Here is a 26594-nt window from a genome sequence, read left to right as displayed (position 1 = left end):
GGCTGGGAGCAAGAAGGCGACAATACCAGCTTAATCGCCTTCTACTGGATAACGATATTGACATAATTGCTATACAAGAGTCGAAAATAGAGAGCCAAGAGCACACTGACCGCATGGTGTCTTCCTTTCAAGCAAACTTTCATGTGTGCGTTTGTCATTCTGTTGGGACGTCGGGAAGGTGCCTTGTATTCATCCGTAAGACGTTAAGAGTGAACGTAGAGTCTATATTTGCATGCCCAAGTGGTCGCCTTTTGATTGCTGATTTCACATTTTCGAATTTATGGTGGCGAATTGTTTGTGTATATGCTCCTAATGTACAAAGCGAGCGTAAAATTTTCTTTGAATCCCTTGAACCATGGTTGAAAGGCGACAAGTTTTTGCTTGTACTGGGAGACTTCAACTGTGTGTGTGCCGCATTTGACAGAGTGAATTGTAGGCCACTGAGAGACAAGAGCTCTGAAGTTTTGAATACTTTTGTGCATGAGTATGGTCTCGAAGATGTTGGCAATGTGTTTTCCAATGGGACCCACCCTGAATACACGCTCTTTCAGCGGGAGAGCCATGCGAGACTAGGCAGGATGTATGTATCGGTCGAACTTTTGCCGCTTTGCTCAAGTTATGGCGTTAAACCTGTGTCTTTCAGTGATCATTGCCTCGCGAGCATGACTTTAGGAATGAAGGGCAGGAAATCGCGCTTTAACTGGCACTTATGGAAACTGAACACAAAGCTTTTGGAGGATGAAGGGTTCATTATGCAAGTAAAGACCAAGCTAGACAAACTGCTAGACGCGCAGCCAGCTAGTTTTGCAACTGAATGGGAGGAGTTCAAAGAGTGGGTAAAAATGAAAGCAATAGAAAAGAGCAGCGTGGCTCGTTATAAAGAGAAAGAAAAAGAAAAAGAAATGAACGGGCAACTTGAATGGATGCCGAGCATGGAAAGTAGCACGCCGGGAACTTTCACGAAAGAAATACGGGAAGTGAAATGCCAGCTCGAAAGAATTGACGCTGACAGGTATAGGGCTGCCGTCATACGCACAAGGTCTGAAAAATTGTGGGCTGGCGAAACGCCGACAAAACGAGTGCTATCAGACGAGAAAAGATACGCTTGCCAGAAAGAAATTAGGAGCATCCGATATGACGGCCGGACTTCGGAAGATGCGAGAGACATTGAGAGCGCTATAGCCAAACATTTCACAGAACTTCTTAGCAATAAGCTCGACACCATAGAAGGCTTCCATGTAGACTTTTTGAGGGTGGTGCCAAGACTAGATGATGAAATTAAGGAACGTCTTGAACTGCCTATAACTTTACAGCAGATAGAAAAAGCAATAGACGACCTGCCATCTGGGAAAGCTTCTGGGCCAGATGGGCTAAGTGCGGCCTTTTATAAAACCTTTAGGCTTTCTGTTGCACAGTGCATGCTCCATGTGATAACTGAGGCTTACGAACGCAAACAGGTTCCATTGTCTTTCAATACGTCCCACATCGTTCTAATCTCAAAGACTGATGATCCGGAAGAACGACTGTTGGTGGGGTCATATCGACCGATTCCAACGTCGACTACAACAACACCAACGTCGACTACAAAGTATTTGTGAAGGTTCTAGCAAAAAGACTGCAGTCTGTGATCACAAAATTGATAGGGTCCCACCAGACATGTGGAATTAAAGGTGGTAGCATTGCCACAAATATACATGTCACACGCAGCGTATTAGAGTGTGTCGATGCAGTTGGCGGTCAGATAGCAATGATGCAGCTCGACTTGGCAAAAGCCTTTGACCGCGTCTCTCACGAAATTCTTTTTTCCATCCTGGAACATTCCAAACTAGTTGACGTTATAGTAGAGGGCGTAAAAATGGCCTACAAGAACTGTATGACCCGCATTGTAGTTAATGGCGATCTCACTGACAAACTTGCTGTACGTTCTTCAGTAAGACAGGGATGCCCGCTTTCCCCCTTGCTTTTTGCAGTGTATTTAGAGCCACTATGCCTGGCAATTATCAACTCTGACCGAATTTCAGGTTACAGACTGCAGTCATCACACATGACAGTACTCGCGTATGCTGACGATATAGCTGTGTTTTGCGCTGATAGACAGAGCATGTGTGAAATCACGAGTGTGGTCGAAAACTTCTGCGCTCAGACTGGAAGTCAGATCAATTGGGGAAAAAGTTCCGGTTTTTGGCATGGCGAATGGGACGTAACACCGGGTTGTTTTTCTCGGCTTCGATGGTCCACCTTGCCAACGCGGTATCTAGGAGTACATTTGGATTGTTATCGAGATCCCAGCTCGTACTGGAAAGAAGAAACTTCGAGAATGAAAGAGAAAGCGGTCGCGTGGCAAGGAAGACAGCTATCAATGTTTTCGCGTGCTCCTATCTGTAATGTCTTTTTGATTTCGAAGCTCTGGTATGTCATGAATGTGCTGTGTGCGACGCGAACAGCTGTTCAAAAAATGCATCGTGTTTTTGCTGTTTTTATTTGGGCGTCCACCTGGGAAAGAACCAGCCGAGCTAACCTGTTTGTTTCCGTTAAAAGCGGAGGGCTTCGCCTGGCGCATCTTTTTTTGCGACAAGTGGTCTCGTGATTTATGTTTTTACGTGATCAAAGTGATCCCTTTCTAAGAACTGTTTTGCAAGGGCGCCTACGGAGACTGCTCCCTGGAAGGGTAGTCTCCTGTGATAACATGTGGGGTGCTGTGACAGGATACTTGCGCGAGGTTGTTCTTTCGTGCAAGATGTTGGAATTACGTTTCAGCCCTGAATACCTATGCAATGTTAATAAGAAAAAGCTGTACAAAGCGCTGGTTGACATGATGTTGCCGGTACCCATTTATCGGACACCACACTTTGGAGGCCCAGGGCAAAATATTTTTGAAAGAGTTAAGAACATGCCCGTTAGACCTGTGGTCAAAACCTTTTTTTTTAACTGCATTATGGTACGCTGCCTGTTAAAACCTGGCTGCATGATAAAGGGCTATTCGTGCCATGGACAACAAACTGCCTGTTATGCAGGAAGCCCGAGACAGTGGAACATGTTTTCCTAGAATGCTGGGATCCAATTTTTTATTGGAATGTCCTTCAGAGGACGATTAAAGAGGAACTCCCTTTAAATCCTTACGGCATCCGGTACTTACCACTTGAAAGTGAAGAAGTGCCCTACGATTTAATTATGCTTCTTGGCCTCCACAGTTTGTGGAAAACGCGAATGCAGGTGCGACATGCAGACATAAATACTAGTTCCACACGTGAAAATTTCATCGACAGTGATGTTTATCTTCGAGAATGTTTCAGGGTTCAGACTGATTTTTTCGTTTTTTTGTATATCATTTAAGGGATGTGTGTTGTAGTGACATGTCGAGGACTGGCAATAAAGAAAAAAAAGCGTCGGTGGTTCAGTGGTAGAATACTCGCCTGCCACGCGGGTGACCCGGGTTCGATTCCCGGCCGACGCAGTTTATTTTTGAAAGGAGCTGTGGATGAAGTGGAATGGTCCACACTGTGTATACGAAACAGCCGCAGCGCGTCGGTGGTTCAGGATTCTGCTTCCGGCCACCGAGCGTGACGGACGCATGATGACGGGCTCCGTTGGAGCGGCTTCAGCGGCCTTTTCTGGCCGCGGTAACAGGGCTATGGAAATGGAAGACGACTACCAGGTTGTTCTGCCAAGTCTCCCAACCGGGCGTTTAGTTTTAAATACTGTTTTTTTGCACGCGGATATCAGGGCCCGCCCGTACCGGGTGGAAGATTTTCGAGACGCGTTGGCTAGGCAATCGCTTCTCTTGGATGTTATCGCCCTGGGGGCGTATCGGATGAGCCATGTCTGGGCCATCACGCTGAAGGATGCGGATGCCGTTAAGAAGATTGCAGGCGTCGGTGAGCTGCGCGTCAAAGAACGCCGCTGCATGGTTATCGACCCGGCAAACCAGGACGTACGTCTCAAGCTCCATTGGCTGCTTCACACCGTGCCGGACAAGGACGTGCGTGTCGCGCTCGCACCGTACGGAAAGGTCTCCGAGGTGGTCCGAGAGCGCTGGCGTGTGCACGGCGTGTCAGAGAAAGGCTCAACGAGCAGGATGGTCACGCTGAAATTGAAAGCTGGCGTTAAACTGGACGACTTGCCGCACCAGCTTAACGTTGGGGGTGAGTTGGCACTCGTCGTTGTGCCTGGAAGGCCTCCGTTATGTCTTCGCTGCCGAGGTACGGGACACATTCGACGGGAGTGTAAGGTGCCGCGATGCGGAGCTTGTCGACGTTTCGGTCACGAAGACGGTGAGTGCCCCCGTACTTATCCAAGCATCGCCGGCCCTGGAACCAGTGAAGATGCCTCGGAGCATTTGATGGATGAGGCGGACGCAGAAGAGGCAGCGAGGACAACTGGGAAAACGGAGACGAAAGATGGGCCTTCGTTTACGCCTCTGGTTAAGCAGAAGACAACGACAACGTTGACGTCTTCAGCAGTGGTGGCATCTCAGCGAGCGCCGCGTGACCCCGAAAGCGACAGCGGTCACAGTGCGGTGGCCGATACGAAAGCTTCGCTGAAAACCCCGGACCGCGTGGAGCCTCGCAATGCCGACGCCATGGACGCCGACGATGAAGCGGCTGCCCTAACCGCTCAAAAACGGTCCCGCGAAGAGAGCGCCGGTGAGAACCTGCAGCCTGGTGGTAGTAGCAGTGGGGAGCCGCCTCCAAAAACGACAGGAAGTCGACGTTCGTCGTTGAAGCCGCGTCCAAACCTTTTGGCCGAGTCACGGCAGGCAGGTAAACTGCCTCCGTAATTTTTTTTTCCCGTGTTCCGTGGAATGTCAGCGTCGGTTGTGTATCGACCGACACGGTGGTTTTGGCTGACTTTTCGAGTTTGCGCGCATGCAAAGTGGAGGATGCGACGAGGAGGTGCCTCAGACCACTTCGAGACAAGCACCAGTCAACCCTTTGGGTGGCCAGACAGACCCCCCGTACATCATTGCGGAACACCAGTCGGGAAAATCACATGGTCGACAGAGGTAGGCACCATGCGGAGCGCGCCCCTTTTTATTACGTAAACGTATGGTAGTTGAGCTAAGAACCCCATTGCGTGTAGCAACTTTGAATGTTAGAGGGCTGGGAGCACGAAGGCGGCAATGTCAGCTTAATCGCCTGCTTATTGATAATGACCTTGACCTAATAGCTGTGCAAGAATCAAAGATAGAGTCACAAGAACATGCTGACCGCATGGTGCCCCCTTTCCGCGCTAACTTTGAAGTGTGTGTGTGTCACTCCGTTGGGACATCGGGTGGATGCCTTATCTTCATTCGCAACACATTAGGTATAAGTGTGGAGTCTGCATTTGCATGTGAAAGTGGCCACCTCTTGGTTGTTGATTTTTCTTTTTCAAACCTACACTGGCGCGTTGTATGTGTTTATGCCCCCAATGTTGAAAGTGAACGTAAATGTTTTTTTTTGATTCCATTGAGCTGTACTTGAATTGTGACAAGGTGTTGCTTGTATTGGGCGACTTCAACTGTGTATGTGCTGCTACTGACCGAGTGAAGTGTAGACCAGTGAGGGACAAGAGCGCGGAACTGTTGACTCAATTTGTGCATGATTATTTATTGGAGGACGTTGGAAGTGTGTTTTCGGCTGGAACACGGCCTGATTACACACACTTTCAACGCGACAGTCACGCAAGATTAGATAGACTGTATGTTTCTGCTGATCTCGTGCCACTATGCACAGCCTATGATGTAAAACCTGTGTCGTTTAGTGATCATTGCCTTGTAAGCGCGACTTTTGGAACGAAGGGAAGGAAATCACGCTTTAATTGGTACCTTTGGAAACTAAATGAGAAAATTTTAGACTATGAAGGATTCGTCAAGGAAATAAAAGTGATCTTGATCGGGTACTAGCTGAGCAAGTGGGCTGCTTTGCCGTTGAATGGGAAAGTTTCAAAGAACGAGTGCAGCTTAAAGCTATAGGAAAAAGTAGCGCCATTCGGTATAAACAGAAAGGAAAAGAAAGGGAACTTCGCGAACAACTTGAGTGCTTGGTTAGGATGGAAACCAATAAGCCAGGAAATTTTAGTAAAGAAATAAAAGACGTGAAGTGTCAGATCGAAACAATTGGCACTGACAGGTATAGAGCAGCAATAATACGCTCAAGGAGCGATAACTTGTGGGCAGGCGAAACGCCTACAAAGCGGGCGCTATCAGATGAAAAGCGGTACGCTTGCCAGAAGGAAATCAGGCAAGTAAGATACGAGGGGCACATTACAAGCGACCCTAGTGAGATTCAGCGTGCTATTACGGAATACTTTGCTGAACTTTTCGGCAATAGGCGCGAGCATGCGCAAGGGTTTGAAGGGGATTTCCTCCGACTAATGCCAACACTCGACAATGATGTAAAAGAGCGTCTTGAATTGCCTATTACTTTGGAAGAGATCGAGAAAGCAATAGATGATCTTCCGTCTGGAAAAGCGCCGGGGCCAGATGGGCTGAACGCTGCCTTCTAAAAACCTTTAAACATGATGTTTCTCAGTTCTAAAAAAGTTCCACTGTCCTTTGGTATTTCACACATTGTACTTATTCCCAAGTCTGATGATGCGGAGAAACGAATGTTAGTGGGTTCCTACAGACCTATCAGCCTCACTAATGTCGACTACAAGATGTACATGAAAGTACTAGCCAAACGACTTCAGAGTGTAATCGACAAATTAGTAGGGCCGCACCAAACCTGTGGAATCAGAGGACGTAGCATTGCTACAAATATACATGTGGCCAGAACCGTATTGGAATGTGTTGACGCGCTTGGAAGCCAGATAGCTATGATACAGCTGGACTTGGCTAAAGCGTTCGACCGCGTTTCACACGACATTCTTTTCTCCATTCTAGAGCACGCTAACCTGGGTTGTGTAATAGTAGAAGGAGTAAAAATGGCGTACGCAAATTTTATTACACGCATTATAGTTAATGGTGACCTTACTGAGCGCCTCACAGTGCGCTCTTCGGTGAGGCAAGGTTGTCCGCTCTCTCCCCTGCTTTTTGCAGCGTATCTAGAGCCTTTATGTCTGGCCATTATCAGCAGTGACTATGTCACGGGTTTCAAGCTGCAATCTGCTGAGGTGAAACTACTTGCGTATGCGGACGACATAGCGGTATTTTGCACGAACAGAGAAAGCATTTGAGAAGTTACAAACACTCTGGAACGGTTTTGTAACCAGACTGGATGTCAAGTAAACTGGGAAAAAAAGCTCTGGATTTTGGCACGGGGAATGGGATATTACACCGCAATTTTTCTCACGGCTGCAATGGTCTCCCATGCCAACGCGATACCTTGGTGCGCCCCTAGAATGTTATCGCGATCCCAGCCCACTTTGGAACGAAGAGATGTCAAGGGCGAGAGAGAAAGCGGGAGCACGGCAGGGAAGGAATCTGTCAATTTTCTCACGTGCCTTTGTCTGCAATGTTTTTCTAATTTCAAAAATATGGTACCTCATGAATGTGCTGTGTGCTTCGCGGACCTCTATTCAAAAATTGCATCGTATATTTGCCGTCTTTCTTTGGACTTCGACCTGGGAAAAAACGAGGAGAACAAACCTGTTTCTTTCAGTGAAGAGTGGAGGCCTTCGACTGGTTCATTTGTTTTTGCGTCAAGTGGTATCACGCTTTATTTTCTTTCGTGATCAAAATGACACCTTCTTAAGAACGGTTATACAGGTCCGATTGCAGAGGCTACTCCCAAGAAACATAGTGTGCTCTGGTGAGAACATGTGTGGTGCTGTAACCGGATTTTTGCGCGAGGTTGTGCTCTCTTGTAAGTTGCTAGAAGTGCGTTTTTCCCCAGACTATTTGTACAGTGTTCCCAAGAAAAAGCTGTACAAAGATCTTGTGGATATCATGCTGCCGGCGCCATTGTACCGGGCGCCTTATCATGGAGGCCCAGGGCAGAATATTTTAAAGCGAGTGAAGAAGATGCCAGTTAAGCCAGGCGTGAAAACATTCTTTTTCAAGTTACACTCTAATACATTACCTGTCAAAACGTGGCTTCAAGAAAAAGGAATCTTTGTCCCTTGGACAACGAACTGTCTTTTATGTAAGAGGCCAGAGACAGTCGAACATGTTTTTCTGGACTGCTGGAACGCGATATTCCACTGGGACGTCCTACAGAGAACTATAAAGAAAGAGTTACCACTAGACCCTTATGGTATCAGGTTTTTACCGGTTGATCACGAAGATGTACCATATGATTTGTTCATGCTTCTTGGCCTCCACAGCTTGTGGAAAACACGAATGCAAGTAAGGCATGCAGATGTTAATACGCGCAGTGCACATGAAAACTTTATTGAAAGCGCTGCTTACCTTCGGGAATGCATCCGGGCAAAGCATGACCAACCTCAGTGGGTAACACTCCTTGATGATTTAGTGAGTTTGAAGAAATTTTAACTTTGCTCGCCTCAGCTCAAGCGTTGCTGAAGTGCTTTATCGTTTGTGACTTATTGTTCCTCATGTGAACTTCGGAAATAAAGAAAAAAAAAGCGTCGGTGGTTCAGTGGTAGAATACTCGCCTGCCACGCGGGTGGCCCGGGTTCTATTCCCGGCCCACGCAGTTTATTTTTGAAAGGAGCTGTGGATGTACTGGAATGATCCAGACTGTGTATAGGAAGCAGCCGCAGCGCGTCGGTGGTTCAGTCCCCTGTCACCATTGCTTTTTTGTTTGTACATTGAACCTTTTTGTTTGAGCGTTATTGAAAGCAACAGCGTTCATGGTTTTCGATTGCATGCGGCGGAGGTCCGCATTCTCGCGTATGCTGATGACATTGCCGTATTCTGTGCTGACTACGAAAGCGTTCGTGTTGTGGTTCAAATTGTGAAAGACTTTTGTTCTGTGGGCGGGAGTGCTGTGAACTGGGCTAAGTGTTTGGGGTTCTGGCACGGCGACTGGCCCTTAACCCCAACGAATTTCGCAAACATGACTTGGACAGCAACCCCAGTAAAATATTTAGGAGTGCCGCTGGAGAATTATCGCGACAGTGAGCCATATTGGAAATGCCAAGTTGCTGAAATGCGTGAGAAGGCCGACAGGCTCAAAGGCTTCAGCTGGTCTATTTTCGCGCGTGCCACAATTTGTAACCTTTTTTTTGTAACCAAGCTGTGGTATGTCTTGCAAGCAATTCATTGTTCTCGCGTCAATGTGCAGAAGCTGCACCGTGTATTTGCGGTTTTTGTGTGGGGAAGCACTTGGGAGCGGACACGACGCACCAATCTGTTTCACCGCGTCCGCTCTGGAGGACTAGGTTTGGCCCATCTATATCTGCGCCAGTTGGTTAACCGATTTATGTTTTTTCGTGACACGAATGACCCCTTTTTGCGAACTGTGTGTCAGGTTAGGTTGGGCAGGGTTTTGCCAAATTTGGTTGTTAGTTCGGAGAGTATGCAAGGGAGCATTTTTGGCTTCCTTAAAGAGGTGTACATGGCATGTCGCGTCTTGCAAGTGCGATTTTCGATTGAATATTTGTCAGTGGTGTCGCGAAAGAAACTTTATAAGGACCTGTGTGAGGTCTTTCTTCCGGTACCGTTGTACAGGTCGTTGTACTGTGCAGGTCCATGGCAGTCAGTTCTAAAACGTGTGAAAAGAATGACTGTACCAGGCGGAGTTAAAAGTTTCTTCTTTAAGCTCCATACGAACACTCTTGAAGTCAAGACGTATTTGGAAGCGAAGGGTTTCTTTGTGCCTTGGGGAAATCATTGTTTCATATGCCGGAAGCCGGAAACTATCGAACATGTTTTCTTAGATTGTTGGGAAGCCCTTTTCTTTTGGGACATTCTCCAACGCACGATTAAAAAAGACTTACCGGTTGATGCTTTCGGAATTAGATTTCTGCCCGTCGAGAGTGAAGACGGGATTCCTTTTGACATGATTATGATATTAGGCCTGCACAGTATTTGGCGATCCAGGATGGCGGTCAGCCACGCAGACATTGATGCCAGGCCCATAAGACAGTATTTTTGTGAATCTGTTAGCAGAGCTATTGAAGGATACAAGATACAAGACCCAGTGCCTGAGTGGCTTCCAAGAATGGAAGCTTTGCTACACATGCGTGAATTTTAATCTCATCACGTAACCCCAAGTGAGGGTGACGTATTTTTAACATACGTGTTGTGTTCTTCGCGCGGACTGATTTTGTAAACTGACGTGTTGAAGTCGGCAATAAAGAAAAAAAAAAGCGTCGGTGGTTCAGTGTTAGAATACTCGCCTGCCACGCGGGTGGCCCGGGTTCGATTACCGGCCGACGCAGTTTATTTTTGAAAGGAGCTGTGGATGAAGTGGAATGGTCCGGACTGTGCATACGAAACAGCCGCAGCGCGTCGGTGGTTCAGTGGTAGAATACTCGCCTGCCACGCGGGTGGCCCGGGTTCGATTCCCGGAACACGCAGTTTGTTTTTGAAAGGAGCTGTGGATGAAGTGGAATGATCCAGACTGTGTATACGAAACAGCCGCAGCGCGTCGGTGGTTCAGTCACTTCCGTCTGTCGAAGAGAGCGGACGTGGTTATCATGTGCTCCGATGGGGCGGTGTTTGCGGCAATGAATAGCCACGGTAACAGGAATGCGGCGCCTGCTGAACGTGAACATTACGAAGTCATCTTGCCTACATTGCCTACCGGTCGTACAGTTTTGAATACCATATTTTTACATGCCGATATTCGGGCCAGGCCTTATCGAGTTGAAGACTTCAGGGATACGTTGGACCGTCTGGCATTGCTCCCTGAGGTGCTAGCCTTGGGGGCGTACCAGATGAGTCACGTATGGGCTGTCACGTTCAAGAATGCGGAAGGCGTGAAGAAGGCTCTGACCATCGGTGAAATGAAGGTGAAGGGTCGCCGCTGTGTTGTAGTTGACCCGGCGAACCAAGCCCTGCGCCTGAAGTTGCACTGGCTGCTTTTCAATGTTCGCGATGAAGATGTACGTGCTGCACTATACATGTTCGGGAAGGTGACAGATGTCGGGAAAGAAAAGTGGCGTGTGAATAGCATCCACGAGAAAAGTACGACGACACGGACGGTGAGCATTCAGCTCCATCCAGGCGTCAAGATTGACGACCTCCCACATCAGCTTCGTGTTGGTGGAGAACTGGCGTTGCTAATTGCGCCAGGAAGAGCACCAGTGTGTTTGTGCTGTCACACCGCGGGACATATACGACGCGACTGCCGTGTCCCTCGATGTGCTCGGTGCCATCGTTTTGGGCATGACGAGAGTTCGTGTGTAAAGACGTACGCAAGTGTAACAGGACCGCTTGGAAAAACTGACGCCGCAGAGCTCGTCATGGACGAAGCCGACGCGGAAGAAGCTGCAGGAACGTCGAGTCAAGTGACTCAAAAGGAGATGCCACCAGCAGACATGCCCTCGTATCCGCAAGAAAATGAACAGCAAGGAGACCATAGCCTTGAAGAAAAGCCCGACGTGAGGGAAGTGCCTGAAAAGACAAGTGTGAGCGCAGAATACGGTGAACCTTCGAAGGATCCAGCGAGCCAACACACGGAAAGCATGGACGTCACGGTACAGTCCTCCGTCGGCAAACGTGGCCGCGAAGCTACAACGGACGAGGCGGATAGACAAGACGTCGTTGGAGCTGTGGAACCAACAACGAAAACAGTGGTGACTCGACGCGCGTCATTGAAGCCCAAGCCCAACGTTTCACCAGACAGAAAAGGGGTGTTGAAACCGTCAACGTAGCCGCGAGCTTTGACGCTCTGCGGTTCCTTAGGGACTACGTCGACGCTCATCAACTATCCAATAAAGACAATGATTGGAGCCTTCAGCCGTGCAACCCAAGCCGAAGCTCGAGGATCGCTGGCATCGGGAATAGGTTTGCTTCTTGGAAATAAGCTGCGGGTTTTCTGGTGTGCCTGCGCTCACGAGGTATGCACCATGGCGTGTATGTAATTTTAATAAATGGCGAGAAATCTCAGCACAGCACTAAAAATTGCGACTATCAATGTTCGAGGCTTAAATGCTACAAACAGTATCAGCTAAGTGGCCTTTTCTTGGAGAACAACTTAGACGTAATAGCTGTACAAGAGACGAAAATAGATAGCGAGGAACAAACTGACCGCATGGTGCTGCCTTTCCGAGCAAGGTACGATGTTTGCGTTTCTCATGCTTTAGGCACGTCAGGTGGATGTGCCATTTTCATTAGAAACAATTTAGGAATAGTTGTTGAGACCGTGCTTGTGTGCCAAAGTGGTAGATTTTGTAGTGGCTGCACGTCTACCGATAACCTACACGTGCGCTACTGCGACACGCCCCTCTGATAAGAGCTTATATACCGCGGCGCCGAGCGTAGCCGGCGCACTTCTTACCAGCTTATCACAGTCGGCGGCCCAGCTGTGCTGGTGCTCGCCAGTCACCTTGCCAATGGAATAAAGCAATTACCTTTGCGTACTGTCCCTGCAACCGCCTGGTTCCTGCCTGCCTGGAAGAACACCACATAATGGCGACGAAGATCAACGCATCGACAGCGGGACCCTGCAGCTAAGTTGACAGTCTCTTCTTCGGAACCGGCAATACTGCGAAATGGCCTCGCAGCTGGGACAGATGGAACCTTTTGACGACTCGACCAGTGACTGGACGTCGTACGACGAGCGACTCTCATCGTATCTGAGGGCAAACAAGGTTCCAGCCGACCTTCAAGTCGACGTTTTCGTGAGTCTCATCGGTCCGAAAACCTACCAACTGTTAAAGTCTTTGACTGCTCCCGATACACCTACATCGAAGTCGTTAAGCGAGTTGAGTGAAGTTTTGAGCAAACACCTGTCGCCAAAGCCATCCGTTATTGCCGAGAGAGCCAAGTTTTATCGCGCCGTGCAGGGCGAAACGCAGACGATAGCTCAGTTTGTAGAAGAGATACGCAGGCCAGCTCAAACCTGCGATTTCGGTTCTTTTCTCGACGATGCGCTTCGCGACAAGTTTGCATGTGGCATGCGGCGAATAGATATCTAGAGGCAGCTGTTCGTCGAGGACAAGCACTTAACTTTACAGAAGGCAGTTGACCGTGCTCTGGCGTCCGAGGCCGCAATGAACAATGCAGTGACAGCCCATGATTTATCAGATAGCGGTGGCCTAGTTCACCGAATGCAGAGCGGAAAGCAGAAGAATAAGTACGCAAGTAAACGTGCCAAATCCCAGCAGTGTTATCGCTGTGGTTCTTTTAAGCACGATGCGCAAGCGTGTCCGCACGTACGAGCTACTTGCTTCGAATGTAACCGGCAGGAGCACATACGCAGGATGTGCAGAGCAAGAGCGGAACCAAAAAAACCAGAAGCAGTGTATGCGCACGCTTGAGTGCAAGACCCAGCACGACTTCACTACGCTCAACAGTGTCGACGTGTCACGAACGGCACCCATAATGGTAGGCGTAAATGGAGAAGGAACTACCGTAAACATGGAGCTCGACACCGGAGCAGCAGTATCGGTCATGTCGCACCATCAGGCTAAAATGTACTTTCCTGGTGTTCGTTTGCAACCAACAAAGATGCAACTGAAGACGTACACAGGGGAAACCGTAAAGCCTATAGGAGTAATGGATGTGCTGGTCCGCCACAATAACCAAGAGGCACGATTGCCTCTTTACATTGTTCCGCAAGGCGGCATACCGCTCTTAGGTCGCAACTGGCTACAGCATATCAGGCTAGACTGGGGTGGCATTCGAAGTCTTTGCAAGGTGTCCACTGCGTCAGGCAGTCCATGTGCAGCACTAGAAACGCTGCTACGGAAAAACGAAGACCTGTTTAAGGATGAGTTAGGGACCATACAAGAAGAGCAGGCAAGCCTCAAGTTTAAGGATGACCAAGTGCCTCGTTTTCTAAAAGCACGGAGTGTGCCTTTCGCTCTTGTGAAAAGGGTAGAGGCTGAATTGGAAAAGCTCGAGAAGTTGAGAATCATTTCTCGTGTCGCCAGTAGCAAGTATGCTACGCCAATTGTTCCCGTAGTAAAGAGCGACGGGTCGATTAGAATCTGTGGAGATTACAAACTCACGCTGAACCCAATCCTAGATGTAGAAACGTACCCGCTTCCAAAACTGGATGAGCTTTTGGCAGCATTAGCTGGCGGTCAGAAATTCTCCAAAATTGATTTAAGTCGGGCTTATCAGCAAGTCGAGATGGACGAGGAATCCAAAGCCTTCCTGACCTTGAACACGTCCAAGGGCTTATATGTTGTTAACCGTTTGCCTTTTGGCATCGCCTCAGCGCCGGCGATCTTTCAGATCATGGATAATATTCTGATGGGCCTTGACGGAGTTACTTGTTACATCGATGACATCATGTTCACCGGAAAGACTGAACAGGAGCACCTAAAGAATTTGGAGGCGGTATTGAGACGGTTATCAGACAGAGGCATCCGGGTAAAGAAAGAAAAATGCGAGTTTTTCAGACAAGTTGCAGTACTTGGGACATGTCATTAGCGCGCACGGAATTGAACCGGCAACTGACAAGCCAGAAACCATCGCAAAGGCTCCGCGTCCCATGGACAAGCAGCAATTGCATCCACTGTTGGGCTTGATAAACTACTATGGCAAGTTTGTTCCTAACCTGTCAAACGTCGTTTTACCCCTAAACGGATTGCTGCGACTCGATGTTCCCTGGGCCTGGAGTGACGAGTGCGAAGCAGCCTTCTCGAATATCAAGCAGCTTCTGTCGCAGCCACCGGTTCTCGCTCACTACGACCCCAGTGCGCTCCTGCAACTGTCGTGTGATGCATCGGCATACGGTATAGGAGCTGTCATCTCTCATGTGGAGCCAAATGGTCAGTGCCATCCGGTTGCGTACGCATCACGTACCTTATCTTCAGCGGAGGTCAACTATAGTCAACTGGAAAAAGAGGCGCTCGCTCTAGTTTTCGGCGTCAAACGTTTCCACTACTATCTTCTCGGGCGTTCATTTGTTCTCGTTACTGACCACAAACCCTTGCAGACAATTTTCGGTCCCAAGACGGGAATACCAACTGTTGCCGCAGCTAGACTGCAACGTTGGGCTTTAGTTCTGTCTGCTTACAATTTTACTTTGAAGTATAAGCCATCGAGTCAAAACGCCGAAGCAGATTGCTTATCTCGATCGCCTCTGCCAAGTGAAAGTGAATGCTCGGATGACCAGTTTTATCTCCTACGCATGCAGTCCTTGCCAATTAACTGTCGCGATGTGGCACGCGAAGCGGCCCGAGATCCGATTCTAAAGATAGTCATGCAGCACGTAATGAACGGTTGGCCTGAGACCATCGTGAGTGAAGAAATGAAGCCGTTTTTTCACAGACGCTGTGAACTTTCTGCACAGCTAGGGTGTCTTCTTCTTGGAATGCGTGTCGTTATTCCTCGGAAACACCAGTCGCAGGTGCTCGAAGAATTGCACCAGGGACATCCTGGAATTGTTCGGATGAAAGAACCAGCACGTAGTTACCTGTGGTGGCCAGGCATCGATCGCGACATTGAGACCCAAGTGCGTTCTTGCAACCCCTGTTTAACTCAACGCGCGATGCCTTGCCCGGCTCCTTTGCACCCGTGGGCATGGCCAACCAGACCATGGGAACGTCTGCATATCGATTTTGCAGGACCTTTCAAGGGCGCCATGTTCCTGGTTGTGGTCGGCGCTCACTCCAAGTGGCCGGAGGTGTGCCAAATACGAGACACGTCCGCGGAAAACACAGTAAACCGTCTCCACGAAATCTTCTGCAGGTTTGGTTACCCTGAAGTTGTGGTATCTGACAATGGACCGCAGTTCATCTCAGCTGTGTTTTCAAACTACCTTAAGAGCATTGGCACGCGCCATGTAAGGACGTCAGCCTACCATCCGAGCAGTAATGGACAAGCTGAACGATTTGTCCAAACTTTGCAAGCGGCACTGCGGAAAAGTACTGCCGCGAGCTTAAGCACCACGTTAGGAGAGTTTTTGTTGTCTTACAAGAACACTCCACATGCCACCACGGGCGAGTCGCCGGCCACTCTCCTGCTACAGCGTAGACTCCGCACCCGTCTAGATGTCGTCAAGCCCTCGCTGCAGCAGAAGGTTTCGACGCAGCAGTTCGTCCAGACAGTGCGTCGCAAGCAGCGCGCGCGTGAATTCGCTGTGGGTGAAAGCGTTCTTGTGCGAAATTTCAGACGCGGTGCAAAGTGGTTGCCTGGGATTGTGTTAGGGCGGACTGGACCTGTTTCATACAGAGTTCGTGTCGAAACCGGTCGAGGTGTGTTTTCCTGGAAGCGCCACCAGAACCACATAATTCAAGCCAGGGATATGGACTTTCCGTACATCCCTGAACAGCGAGACGACCCCGAGCAGCCGCGACCCGACAGCCCCGACCCGATGCAGCCAGCTTCTTCTCTTCCAGCCACGGCAGAGCGGCGTTATCCTGCAAGGCAGAGGCGCCCTCCAGACCGCTATGTGCCATGAACTACTTTTTAACGCGATAGCGTTAAGGAGCTCGTGTCGCAGAAAAGCCGGTGTCGTCGGCGTCGGGTGCCGGCGGCGGTGTCGGCGTCCGCGGCGTTGACCGTGAGCGATAAATAACGGCAGGCACTTCATAAATAAAAAGCAACTTACAAGATGGGCTGGATGGGAATCGAACCAGGGTCTCCGGAGTGTGAGACGGAGACGCTACCACTCAGCCACGAGTTTGATGCTTCCAAGCGGTACAAACGCGCCTCTAGTGAATGCGGTGTTGCCTTCGAAACGAGCCGTGGAAAGTTATACTGCAGTGTATACAGGTAATTATGAACATGTAACTTACAGAAGTCGCAATTACAAGAGTAGCGAAGTGCGTTTCCGCTGCATTTCTTCTGCGCTTTCCGCACACGCAGAGCCATCTTGCGGCAAACACAGAAGACCCCCTCCTTTCCATGTAGGGCGCTACCTCGACAGATGGCGCGCCACGCGCGCATTGGAGCTGTGGAAGGACCGGTGTGAGGGGGGTCGTTGCCCAGACTCTCTCTCCCCTGACAACGCTTCGCCTTGCTCCCTCGGCAGAATCAAGCGTCCTTCCTTTCTTTAGATCGCTATCTCTCTATCTCTCTGCCCGTGCCGATCACGACGTTTGGCTGGCGTGCATCATTTCCCCCTCCGAGATACCGAGTTCTTCGGTTCGTTCCGCTTGCTCAGGCGCACGTTTCGTTGCTGCGCCGAACGCCGCGTTGCTCGACCATATGGCTCGACGCTCACCGCGTCCGATGCGGGGCGCCTCGTAAGTGATGGCTGCCCTGTAGGCCATTGTCTTACACCCCTTGGCGGGTCGACGGGAACGCTGTCGCGTTCCACTCTTGAAGGCGAAGCTTAAGCGTCCTCCAATTTTGTTTCAGTGCATGCGTCCGAACTACAATAAGAACGGGGGAGTGTAGTGGCTGCACGTCTACCGATAACCTACACGTGCGCTACTGCGACACGCCCCTTTGATAAGAGCTTATATACCGCGGCGCCGAGCGTAGCCGGCGCACTTCTTCCCAGCTTATCACAGTCGGCGTCCCAGCTGTGCTGGTGCTCGCCAATCACCTTGTCAATGGAATAAAGCAATTCCCTTTGCGTACTGTCCCTGCAACCGCCTGGTTCCTGCCTGCCTGGAAGAACACCACAGATTTGTTGTAGTGGATTTTCTTTTGTCTGAGTCTTGCTGGCGAATAATCTGCCTATATACGCCGAACGCCGAAAATGAACGAGACGTGTATTTTGAACGGCTCGAGCAGTACCTGATATGTAAAAGACAAATAATTATGCTTGGAGATTTTAATTGTGTTTGCTTAGCAGCTGATCGAGTGAAAAATGTCCCACTAAGGGATAAGAGTGCCTTACGCTTGATTGCAATGGTGCAAGATCACAATCTAGAAGATATACGAAATATAATAACTAATCGGACGCAGCCAGTCTTTACACACTACCAGCGTGCGAGCCACGCGAGACAGGACAGGGTATACGTTTCGTTGCATTTAGTAGCGGCTTGCCATAGTTATGCCGTTAACCATGTGCCATTCAGCGACCTTTGTTTGGTGTCTGTCACAATTGGGACGCATAAAGAGGCCTCGCGCTTTAATTGGAAAATGTGGCTATTTAATGACAAGCTGCTGCATAATGAATCATTTGTAGAGTGCGTGAAGGAAAAGTTCGAACAGCTATTGGCGAGACATGATGACGTGATAGAACGGTGGGAGCTTTTTAAAGAAATAAACATTTGTGCAATAGAAAAAGCGAGTGTAATGAAATACGAAGAAAAGAAAAAGCAGAAAGAAATACAACGAGCATTGGATTTTATGTACAGAGTGGAAGCCGGCAGGCCTGGTACATTCACAAAGCAGATCAATGAACTTAAAAGCCAACTGGAGCTTATCGACGAAGATAAGTACAGAGGAGCGGTTATCCGAGCAAGAGCCGAAAAGCTATGGCTCGGCGAAACGCCCACAAAGCGAGCCTTTGCAGATGAAAAGGCTTACGCTAGGCAAAACGTAATACGGAAAATAAGTTATAAGAATGAAGTCACTGACGAACAAGCAAAAATAGAGAGAGCGTTTTTAGAGCACTATAGCAAACGATTTCGAAGAAGTTGCGATGTCCCGGAAGAGTTCGAACGAGAGTTCCTTACTAGCATGACAAAACTAGATGATGTTGACTGCGAATGCCTGCAAGAACTTATCAGCCAGAAAGAAGTTGAAGAGGCCATTGACGATTTAGCTCGAGAGAAATCTCCTGGACCTGACGGGTTGGGAGCGGCCTTCTACAAGGCCTTCAAAAAAGATGTGAGCGTAATCTTGCATCAGGTAATCGCTGAAGTATATAAACGAAGATATGCACCCCCGTCCTTTGGCCGGTCGCATATAGTGCTTATTCCAAAAACGGAAGACCCAGGGAAATTGCTGTCAGTAGGGTCTTACCGCCCAATATCATTGACTAACGTTGATCATAAAATATTTACTAAAATCTTGGCAAAGAGGTTACAGCGAGTTATAACACGAATTGTAGGACCACATCAGACATGCGGAATCAAAGGTAGATCAATCTACACAAATATTCATGTTGCACGAACCATTCTAGAATGTTGCGATGCGTGGGGCGAGCATGTAGCAATGCTGCAGCTTGACCTACAAAAAGCGTTTGATCGTGTATCCCACAGTATCCTTTTCGCAGTTCTTGATTATGTAAATGTTGGTTTGGTGCTTTTAGATGGTGTTAGGATGTGTTATGCTAACTACACCGCTAAACTTATAATAAATAAGGATGTAAGTGAGAGCTTTCACGTACGCTCAAGGATGCGCCAAGGGTGCCCTTTAAGTCCTTTATTATTTGCGTTATACCTTGAGCCATTCTGCAGAAAATTATTTATAACAACAGTATTACAGGTTTTCGTTTGCAGTCAGCGGAAGTAAAACTGCTAATATATGCGGATGATATTGCTTTGTTCTGTAGCGATAAGGAAAGTGTCGCGACTGCGGTAGCGGACGTTTTATCTTTTTGTAAAATGACGGGTAGCGTCATAAACTTTGATAAGTGCCTAGGAATATGGCATGGAACATGGGAAAACACCCCACCTATTTTTGTGAATGTGAAGTGGACCGTTGCGCCGACAAAGGATCTTGGGGTGCCGCTTGAGCACTACAAGGAGACTGCGGGATTCTGGGAAGACGAAACAAAGAAAGTGCAAGAAAAAACAGTTAAATGGGGTGGCCGTAGTCTTTCAATGTTTTCACGCGCGACGGTCTGTAATTTATTCGCCATTGCAAAAGTGTGCTATGTATTGCAAGCATTGTCTATGACTAGGATACACGTGCAGCGTTTGCATAGGGTACTGACAGTGTGTGTATGGGAGTCAAAGTGGGAGCGACCCAGTCGAACAAATTTATGTCGATCCGTCAAAACAGGAGGGCTTGGACTGGCACATCTGTTCTTGAAACAGATAGTGTTTCGTTTTGCATTTCCTTAAGAACAAAAAGACCCATTCCTCATTAATGTGATGCAACTGAGACTAGGTATGGCTCTTCCGGAATTCATTATATCTAGTTGTAGTAAACAGTGGCCCTATGAGCGGATTTCTGAAAGAAGTGATATGGGCATTTCGGTTTCTGAAGGTACGCTTTTCAATGGAATACCTCAGTCACGTTCCTAAAAAACGTCTGTATAAAGATTTCATTGATGTAGTACTGCCAGTACCGCTGTACAGATCGATGTTCAGTTTAGGTACTGAAAGAAATGTGCTGAAAAGGGTAAAACGTATGCCTGTCAGGCCATCGGCAAAGTCTTTCTTTTTTTAACTACATTCCAATACACTACCAGCAAAACCGTGGCTTCAGGAAAGAGGTATTTTTATTCCCTGGTCTGTTTACTATGCCATCAGCAAGAAACAATTGAACATATATTCATAGACTGCTGGGACGCGTTGTTTCACTGGGATGTCTTGCAGCGAACTATAGAGAAAGACTTGCCGATAACACCCTATGACATCCGTTTTCTCCCAATGGAAAACGAAGGAGGAGGGCCTTACGACATGTTTATGTTATTAGGGTTGCACAGCCTGTGGCGCACGCGCATGGCCATTAGACATGCGGATGTACATGCTCGAAGTACTCGTGAATATTTTATTGAAAGTGTCTGTTACAAAAAATAAGTATGCGATGCTCAAAATGAAAAACCAGAATGGATCAGATTATTGAACGAGCTTGCTAAACTTGGGCGTTTTTAAAGCCACGTGCACACCAAGGACTGGTGGCACTTTTACCATTTGTAAAGTGTGTATATTTTCTATGTACCATGAAATGTACCATGTACCATGTACCATGTATGTACCATGTACCAGGTAATAAAGGGGAAAAAAAGCGTCGGTGGTTGAGTGGTAGAATACTCGCCTGCCACGCGGGTGGCCCGGGTTCGATTCCCGGTCGACGCAGTTTATTTTTGCAAGGAGCTGTGGATGAAGTGGAATGATCCAGACAGTGTGTACGAAACAAACGCAGTGCGTCGGTGGTTCAGTGGTAGAATACTCGCCTGCCACGCGGGTGGCCCGGGTTCGATTCCCGGCCGACGCAGTTCATTTTTGAAAGGAGCTGTGGATGAAGTGCAATGATCCAGACAGTGTGTACGAAACAGCCGCAGCGCGTCGGTGTTTCAGTGGTAGAATACTCGCCTGCCACGCGGGTGGCCCGGGTTCGATTCCCGGCTGACGCAGTTCATTTTTGAAAGGAGCTGTGGATGAAGTGGAATGACCCAGACTGTGTATACGAAACAGCCGCAGCGCGTTGGTGGTTCAGGTGATTCTACTTCCGGCTACCGTTCGGTGCGGACGCAGAATGCCTTGCTCCGTTGGGGCGGTGTTTGCGGCTCAGACGAGCCGCGGTATCAGGAATGCTGCTATGGATAGCCAGGACTACCAAGTTATTTTGCCGCCTCTGCCTACAGGACCATGCGTGGCCAACACGCTCTTTCTTCACGGAGACGTAAAGGCAAGGCCCTACCAAGTCGAAGATTTTCGAGACACGCTGGTTCGTCTGGGACTGCCTCCCGAGGTTGACGCTTTGGGGGCTTTCCAGATGAACCACGTGTGAGCGGTTACTTTCAGAAGCCCAGATGCTATGAAGAAAATACTGGCCCTCGGAGACATTACGGTTAAGGAGCGTCGCTGCCTGGTGGTTAACCCAGCCAGCCAGGATGAGCGGCTTAAGCTCTACTGGCTCCTTCACAACGTGCAAGATGAGGACGTCCGCGCCGCGCTCACGCCTTTTGGGAAGGTTGTGGAAGTCTTCAAGGAACGCTGGCGCGTGCAAGGCATCACCGATAAAGGTTCGTCAACCCGCATCGTATCGATGAAGCTGAAACCCGGAGTTACCATTGACGACCTCCCGCATCAACTTCCGGTCGCCGGCATCATGACACTGCTGGTTGCGCCTGGGCGTGCTCCGCTCTGCCTGAGGTGTAACCGCACAGGCCATATCAGGCGAGAGTGTCGCGTATCGCGCTGTGATTTGTGTCGATGCTTCGGGCACGACGAAAGCTCGTGCGTGCGAACGTACGCGATTGTGGCGGGACCATCCAAAAGTGATGAAGTCATCCAGGAGCACACAATGGACGCATTCGATGCTGGAGAGACGGCTGGAAAAGGTGGTGAGGTGCAACGTCCTGATCCAAAGGAAGACGCCCGTGAACCAGCGAAGAAAGCGGACACCAAAGAATTAGAGGAGAAGCCTGCTCGAGCTAAAGAAAAAGAGCACCACGCGGAAAATGACAAGGACAAGACAAGCAACGAGCCTGCGGAATCGCCCGGACACTCTCCGAGTGCCATGGACACGACGGAGCCCCTTAAAGGAGCGGTCCCGGTAAAACGTCCACTCGAAGCTAACGAGAAAAGAGGCGAAGGATCAAGTGGATCAAGCCACGAGGAACCGCTTGCGAAAACACCGAGCTTCAAGCCGACGCCTAATATCCCAACTGGCACGAAAGGGCCAGCGTCGGGAACGACGTGAGCCCCCAGCAAGTGTTCGCAGTATGTGTGAGTACTGAGGTGGGGGAGGGGAGGATGTAAAGACTGACGTTGCATTCGAACGAAGTGAGTGTCAGTAGTCTGTTTAAGAAGGACTTTAATCTCACGCGCCTCCTCACGTTACCATGGAAATACTTCTAGACACAGCCTTACGATTTGGTACAATTAATGTTCGAGGCCTTGCAGGAAGGCGCAAGCAATATCAGCTTTGTCGCCTGCTCATGAAAAAGAATCTTGACGTAATCGGTGTACAAGAAACAAAAGTCGATAGTGAAGAAGGGACGGATCAAATGTTGCATTCATTTAGGTCACGTTTTTACGTGTGTGTTTCGCACGCATGTGGTACTTCAGGTGGTTGTGCGCTTTTTCTGAGAAGCGCTATAGGCCTCTCAGTAGAAAATGTGTTCACAGATGATAGTGGCTGGCTTATTGTTTGTGATTTATGTTTCCGTGATATTAAGTGGCGCGTCATTTGCTTGTATGCGCCTAACAAGGTGAACGACCGAAAGCATTTCTTTGAAAGTGTTAAAAACCATTTGCAGTGTGACCGAATTGTTGTGATGATGGGTGATTTCAATTGCGTCTGTAATGTAAAAGACAGAGTTGGAAGCCCACCTATTCATGATGTAAGTGTGCAGTCTTTGAACGTAGCGATAGAAAAATACAATTTAGAGGATGTTGGGGATGTGATGTCCAATGCAGAGACGCCACCATTCACTCACTATCAGCGAAATAGTCATGCCAGGTTGGATCGCGCCTACGTTTCAGCGGATCTAATACCATTGTGTTTCCTATATGAAGTGAATCATGTTTCCTTTACCGATCACAGCTTAGTCAACTTTGTCGTTCGTCCGAAAAATCCGACCGGTTTTAACTGGGAGTTGTGGAAATTTAACTGTATGCTCTTACACGATGAATTATTTTTGAGGGGTGTTAATGATAGCCTTCACGGATAGTTCAAGACAGAACGCAAAAGTTATGCAGAAGCGTGGGAGAATTTCAAAGAAGACGTTAAAATGTTAGCCATAGAGAGGTCTGGTGCCTTGCGCCGAGAGGAAAAGAAAAAAGAATTAGAAATGCAAAATAATTTAAATTTTATTTAGGTGTTGAGAATGTCAGTCCCGGAAAGTATACGAAGGAAATAAAAGAAATTAAATCACAGTTAGAACTAGTCGAAGCTGAAAGATATAAAGGGGCGGTCGTACGCGCACGCGCAGAAAAGTTATGGTGCAGAGAACAGCCGACAAAGCGCTCACTCGGGGACGAACGAGCTTATGCCTCGCGGAACGAGATAACAGCCGTAACATACGGCAGTGAGGTTGTACGAGATAAAGAAACAATAAGACAGGCCTTTTATGAGCATTACTGCTAACTACTAGGGCAAGAACGCATTCGTGATGAAGGATTCGATACTGAATTCCTGTCGCTATTGCCAAGCCTTGAAAGGGAAGTAACGGAAAGGCTCGAAGAACCGATTACTTTAGAAGAAATAAAATGGGCGATCGACGCACTAAGTTCCGGAAAAACGCCGGGGCCAGACGGTCTCAGCGCCGCTTTCTACGAAGCTTTTAAGCAAGACATAGCCACCGCCCTTCATAAAGTAATTGAGGAAGCGTATGAGAACTGCGTGCTGCCCCCTTCTTTTCGTCAGAGTCACACGGTGTTGATACCGAAGTCCAAAAACCCTCATGTACTACTGTCGACAGGGGCGTACCGCCCGATAAGTCTCACAAACACAGATTATAAAATATACACGAAGGTTCTTGCACGGAGACTCCAAAATGTGATATAGCAATTAGTAGGGTCGCACCAGACATGTGGCATAAGAGGACGATCCATTGTCACCAATATACATGTAGCGAGAACAATATTGGAAAGTTGTGACGCCTTCTCAGAAAAGGTAGCACTGTTGCAACTTGATCTTGAAAAAGCGTTTGACAGAGTGTCACATGAAATCCTTTTTCTTGTTTTAAAACATGCCAAGATAGGTTCTGTTCTTTTGCAAGGTGTTAAAATGTGCTACGCTGGCGTATCTACGAAACTAATACTAAACACACAGCCTGCTATGATAGAAGTTAAGTCAGCACTCCGGCAAAGATGCGCATTATCGTCTCTACTTTTTGCGTTGTACGTTGAACCATTTTGCTTAAAGGTTATTAGTAGTAATAACATAAGGGGATTTGCAATGGACTCCAGAGAAGTTAAAATCTTACCCGCCGTGGTTGCTCAGTGGCTATGGTGTTGGGCTGCTGAGCACGAGGTCGCGGGATCGAATCCCGGCCGCGGCGGCCGCATTTCGATGGGGGCGAAATGCGAAAACACCCGTGTACTTAGATTTAGGTGCACGTTAAAGAACCCCAGGTGGTCAAAATTTCCGGAGTCCTCCACTACGGCGTGCCTCATAATCAGAAAGTGGTTTTGGCACGTAAAACCCCAAATATTATTATTATTATTAGAAGTTAAAATCTTGGCGTACGCAGACGATATCGCCATATTCTGTCGAGACAAGCAAAGCATCTCTAATGCAGTAGAAGTGGCGAACAGATTCTGCAAGGTCACTGGAAGTGCGATAAACTGGAGTAAGTCATTGGGCATCTGGCATGGTAACTGGAATGATAAAATAAAATTTTTTGAAAATATGCAGTGGACCACGACCCCTGCGCGGTACCTTGGGGTACCTCTGCAATATTATCATCATACAAAAGACTATTGGCAAGAACTAGAGCAAGTTAAAGTTAAAACAACAAAGTTCGGAGGTAGAAATTTATCGATTTTCGCGCGATCAACCGTATGCAATATTTTCCTTTTTGCAAAAATCTGGTACGTACTGCAAGCACTGTGCATGTCAAGAATGACCATCCAAAAGATACACAGAGCAGGCGCTGTTTTTATATGGGGATCCACATGGGAGAGAACGAGCCACACTAATTTATTTCGGTCCGTGAAGTCAGGAGGCCTTGGTTTGGCGCATTTGTTCTTGAGGCAATTTGTTTCAAGATTTCTTTTTTTGCGAGATCAGAAAGATCCCTTCTTGCGAACAGGGTGCCAACTACGTTTACGAAATGCGTTACCTCAATTTATCGTAACCTCAAGAACGGCAAATGGCGCAAGTCTCCGCGGATTTTTACGGGAGGTAGCTTGGTCCGTAGAATTCTTGCATGCTCGCTTTTCATTTGATTATCTTGCTATTGTTGGAAGAAAAAAAATGTATAAGGACCTAATTGACGTTTGTATGCCTGTTCCTTTGTACCGATCTATGTATTCACCGAGCACCGGAGCAGATGTATTGAAGCGAGTGAAACGGATGCCAGTGCGATCTGGGGTTAAAACTTTTTTCTTCCAATTGCATACTGGAACTCTTCCCGTCAAACCTTGGCTACAAGAAAAAGGCCTCTTTGTCGCATGGTCGATCAACTGCAGCAGGTGTAGAAAACCAGAGACGATCGAACACATATTTTTAGACTGCTCGGACGCACTTTTCTTGTGGGACATTCTGCAACGTACACTAAAAAAGGAGTTGCCTATCACACCGTACGGCATCCGTTTCCTTCCAATTGCAAGTGAAGGTGGTGTTCCTTATGATATGCTTATGGCGTTGATTCTACACAGCCTGTGGAAAACACGCATGGACGTCAGGCATGAAAGACTGGTTATTAGCCCAGCTAGAGAGCACTTTACTGAAAGTATTTTGTTCATAATGCAAAATAGAAGTGAGGCGTGCAGACAGGACACAAGAGTAGAGAAGTGGACAACACGAACTCTTGTGTCCTGTCTGCACGCCTCACTTCTATTTTGCATTATGAATCCTTACCAACTAGCTCAGCTTTCTGTCGTTCTAAGTATTTTGTTCTTGCGCGAGGCTTGCAATGCACGACTGGATAAGCCTGAATGGGCTACCTTGTTAGATGAACTCGTCTGTCTAAAGCGGTTCTAACAATGCACGCCTGCCAAATGATGGCAGGCGGCTACACCACCAGAGCACTGTACATATCATTCTTACGCCATCTGTATGTCTGTTTATGTTGTCAAAGAATGGCAATAAAGAAAAAAAAAGCGTCGGTGGTTCAGTGGTAGAATACTCGCCTGCCACGCGGGTGGCCCGGGTTCGATTCCCGGCCGACGCAGTTCAT

At 48.2% G+C, this 26594-nt stretch overlaps 8 non-coding genes across 8 annotated transcripts; all 8 read left to right on the top strand.

Moving 5' to 3' along the window:
• The first annotated feature begins 3383 nt into the window (after nucleotides 1-3383).
• On the top strand, nucleotides 3384-3454 carry TRNAG-GCC (transfer RNA glycine (anticodon GCC)). Its single transcript has one exon. It is a non-coding gene; the product is annotated as a tRNA-Gly (tRNA).
• A 5054-nt stretch (nucleotides 3455-8508) lies between these two features.
• TRNAG-GCC (transfer RNA glycine (anticodon GCC)) lies at nucleotides 8509-8579 on the top strand. The gene has a single exon. It is a non-coding gene; the product is annotated as a tRNA-Gly (tRNA).
• Nucleotides 8580-10197: 1618 nt separating this feature from the next.
• Nucleotides 10198-10268, top strand: TRNAG-GCC (transfer RNA glycine (anticodon GCC)). Its single transcript has one exon. It is a non-coding gene; the product is annotated as a tRNA-Gly (tRNA).
• Nucleotides 10269-10334: 66 nt separating this feature from the next.
• Nucleotides 10335-10407, top strand: TRNAG-GCC (transfer RNA glycine (anticodon GCC)). The gene has a single exon. It is a non-coding gene; the product is annotated as a tRNA-Gly (tRNA).
• A 10399-nt stretch (nucleotides 10408-20806) lies between these two features.
• Nucleotides 20807-20877, top strand: TRNAG-GCC (transfer RNA glycine (anticodon GCC)). Its single transcript has one exon. It is a non-coding gene; the product is annotated as a tRNA-Gly (tRNA).
• Nucleotides 20878-20945: 68 nt separating this feature from the next.
• On the top strand, nucleotides 20946-21016 carry TRNAG-GCC (transfer RNA glycine (anticodon GCC)). Its single transcript has one exon. It is a non-coding gene; the product is annotated as a tRNA-Gly (tRNA).
• A 68-nt stretch (nucleotides 21017-21084) lies between these two features.
• On the top strand, nucleotides 21085-21155 carry TRNAG-GCC (transfer RNA glycine (anticodon GCC)). Its single transcript has one exon. It is a non-coding gene; the product is annotated as a tRNA-Gly (tRNA).
• Nucleotides 21156-26517: 5362 nt separating this feature from the next.
• On the top strand, nucleotides 26518-26588 carry TRNAG-GCC (transfer RNA glycine (anticodon GCC)). Its single transcript has one exon. It is a non-coding gene; the product is annotated as a tRNA-Gly (tRNA).
• The last annotated feature ends 6 nt before the right edge of the window (nucleotides 26589-26594 follow it).

The sequence above is a fragment of the Dermacentor albipictus genome, chromosome 3 (assembly GCF_038994185.2).
Source record: "Dermacentor albipictus isolate Rhodes 1998 colony chromosome 3, USDA_Dalb.pri_finalv2, whole genome shotgun sequence".
NCBI lineage: Eukaryota > Metazoa > Arthropoda > Arachnida > Ixodida > Ixodidae > Dermacentor > Dermacentor albipictus.
Note: the sequence above shows the minus strand (reverse complement) of the source record. Positions and strands in the feature narration are given on the sequence as shown.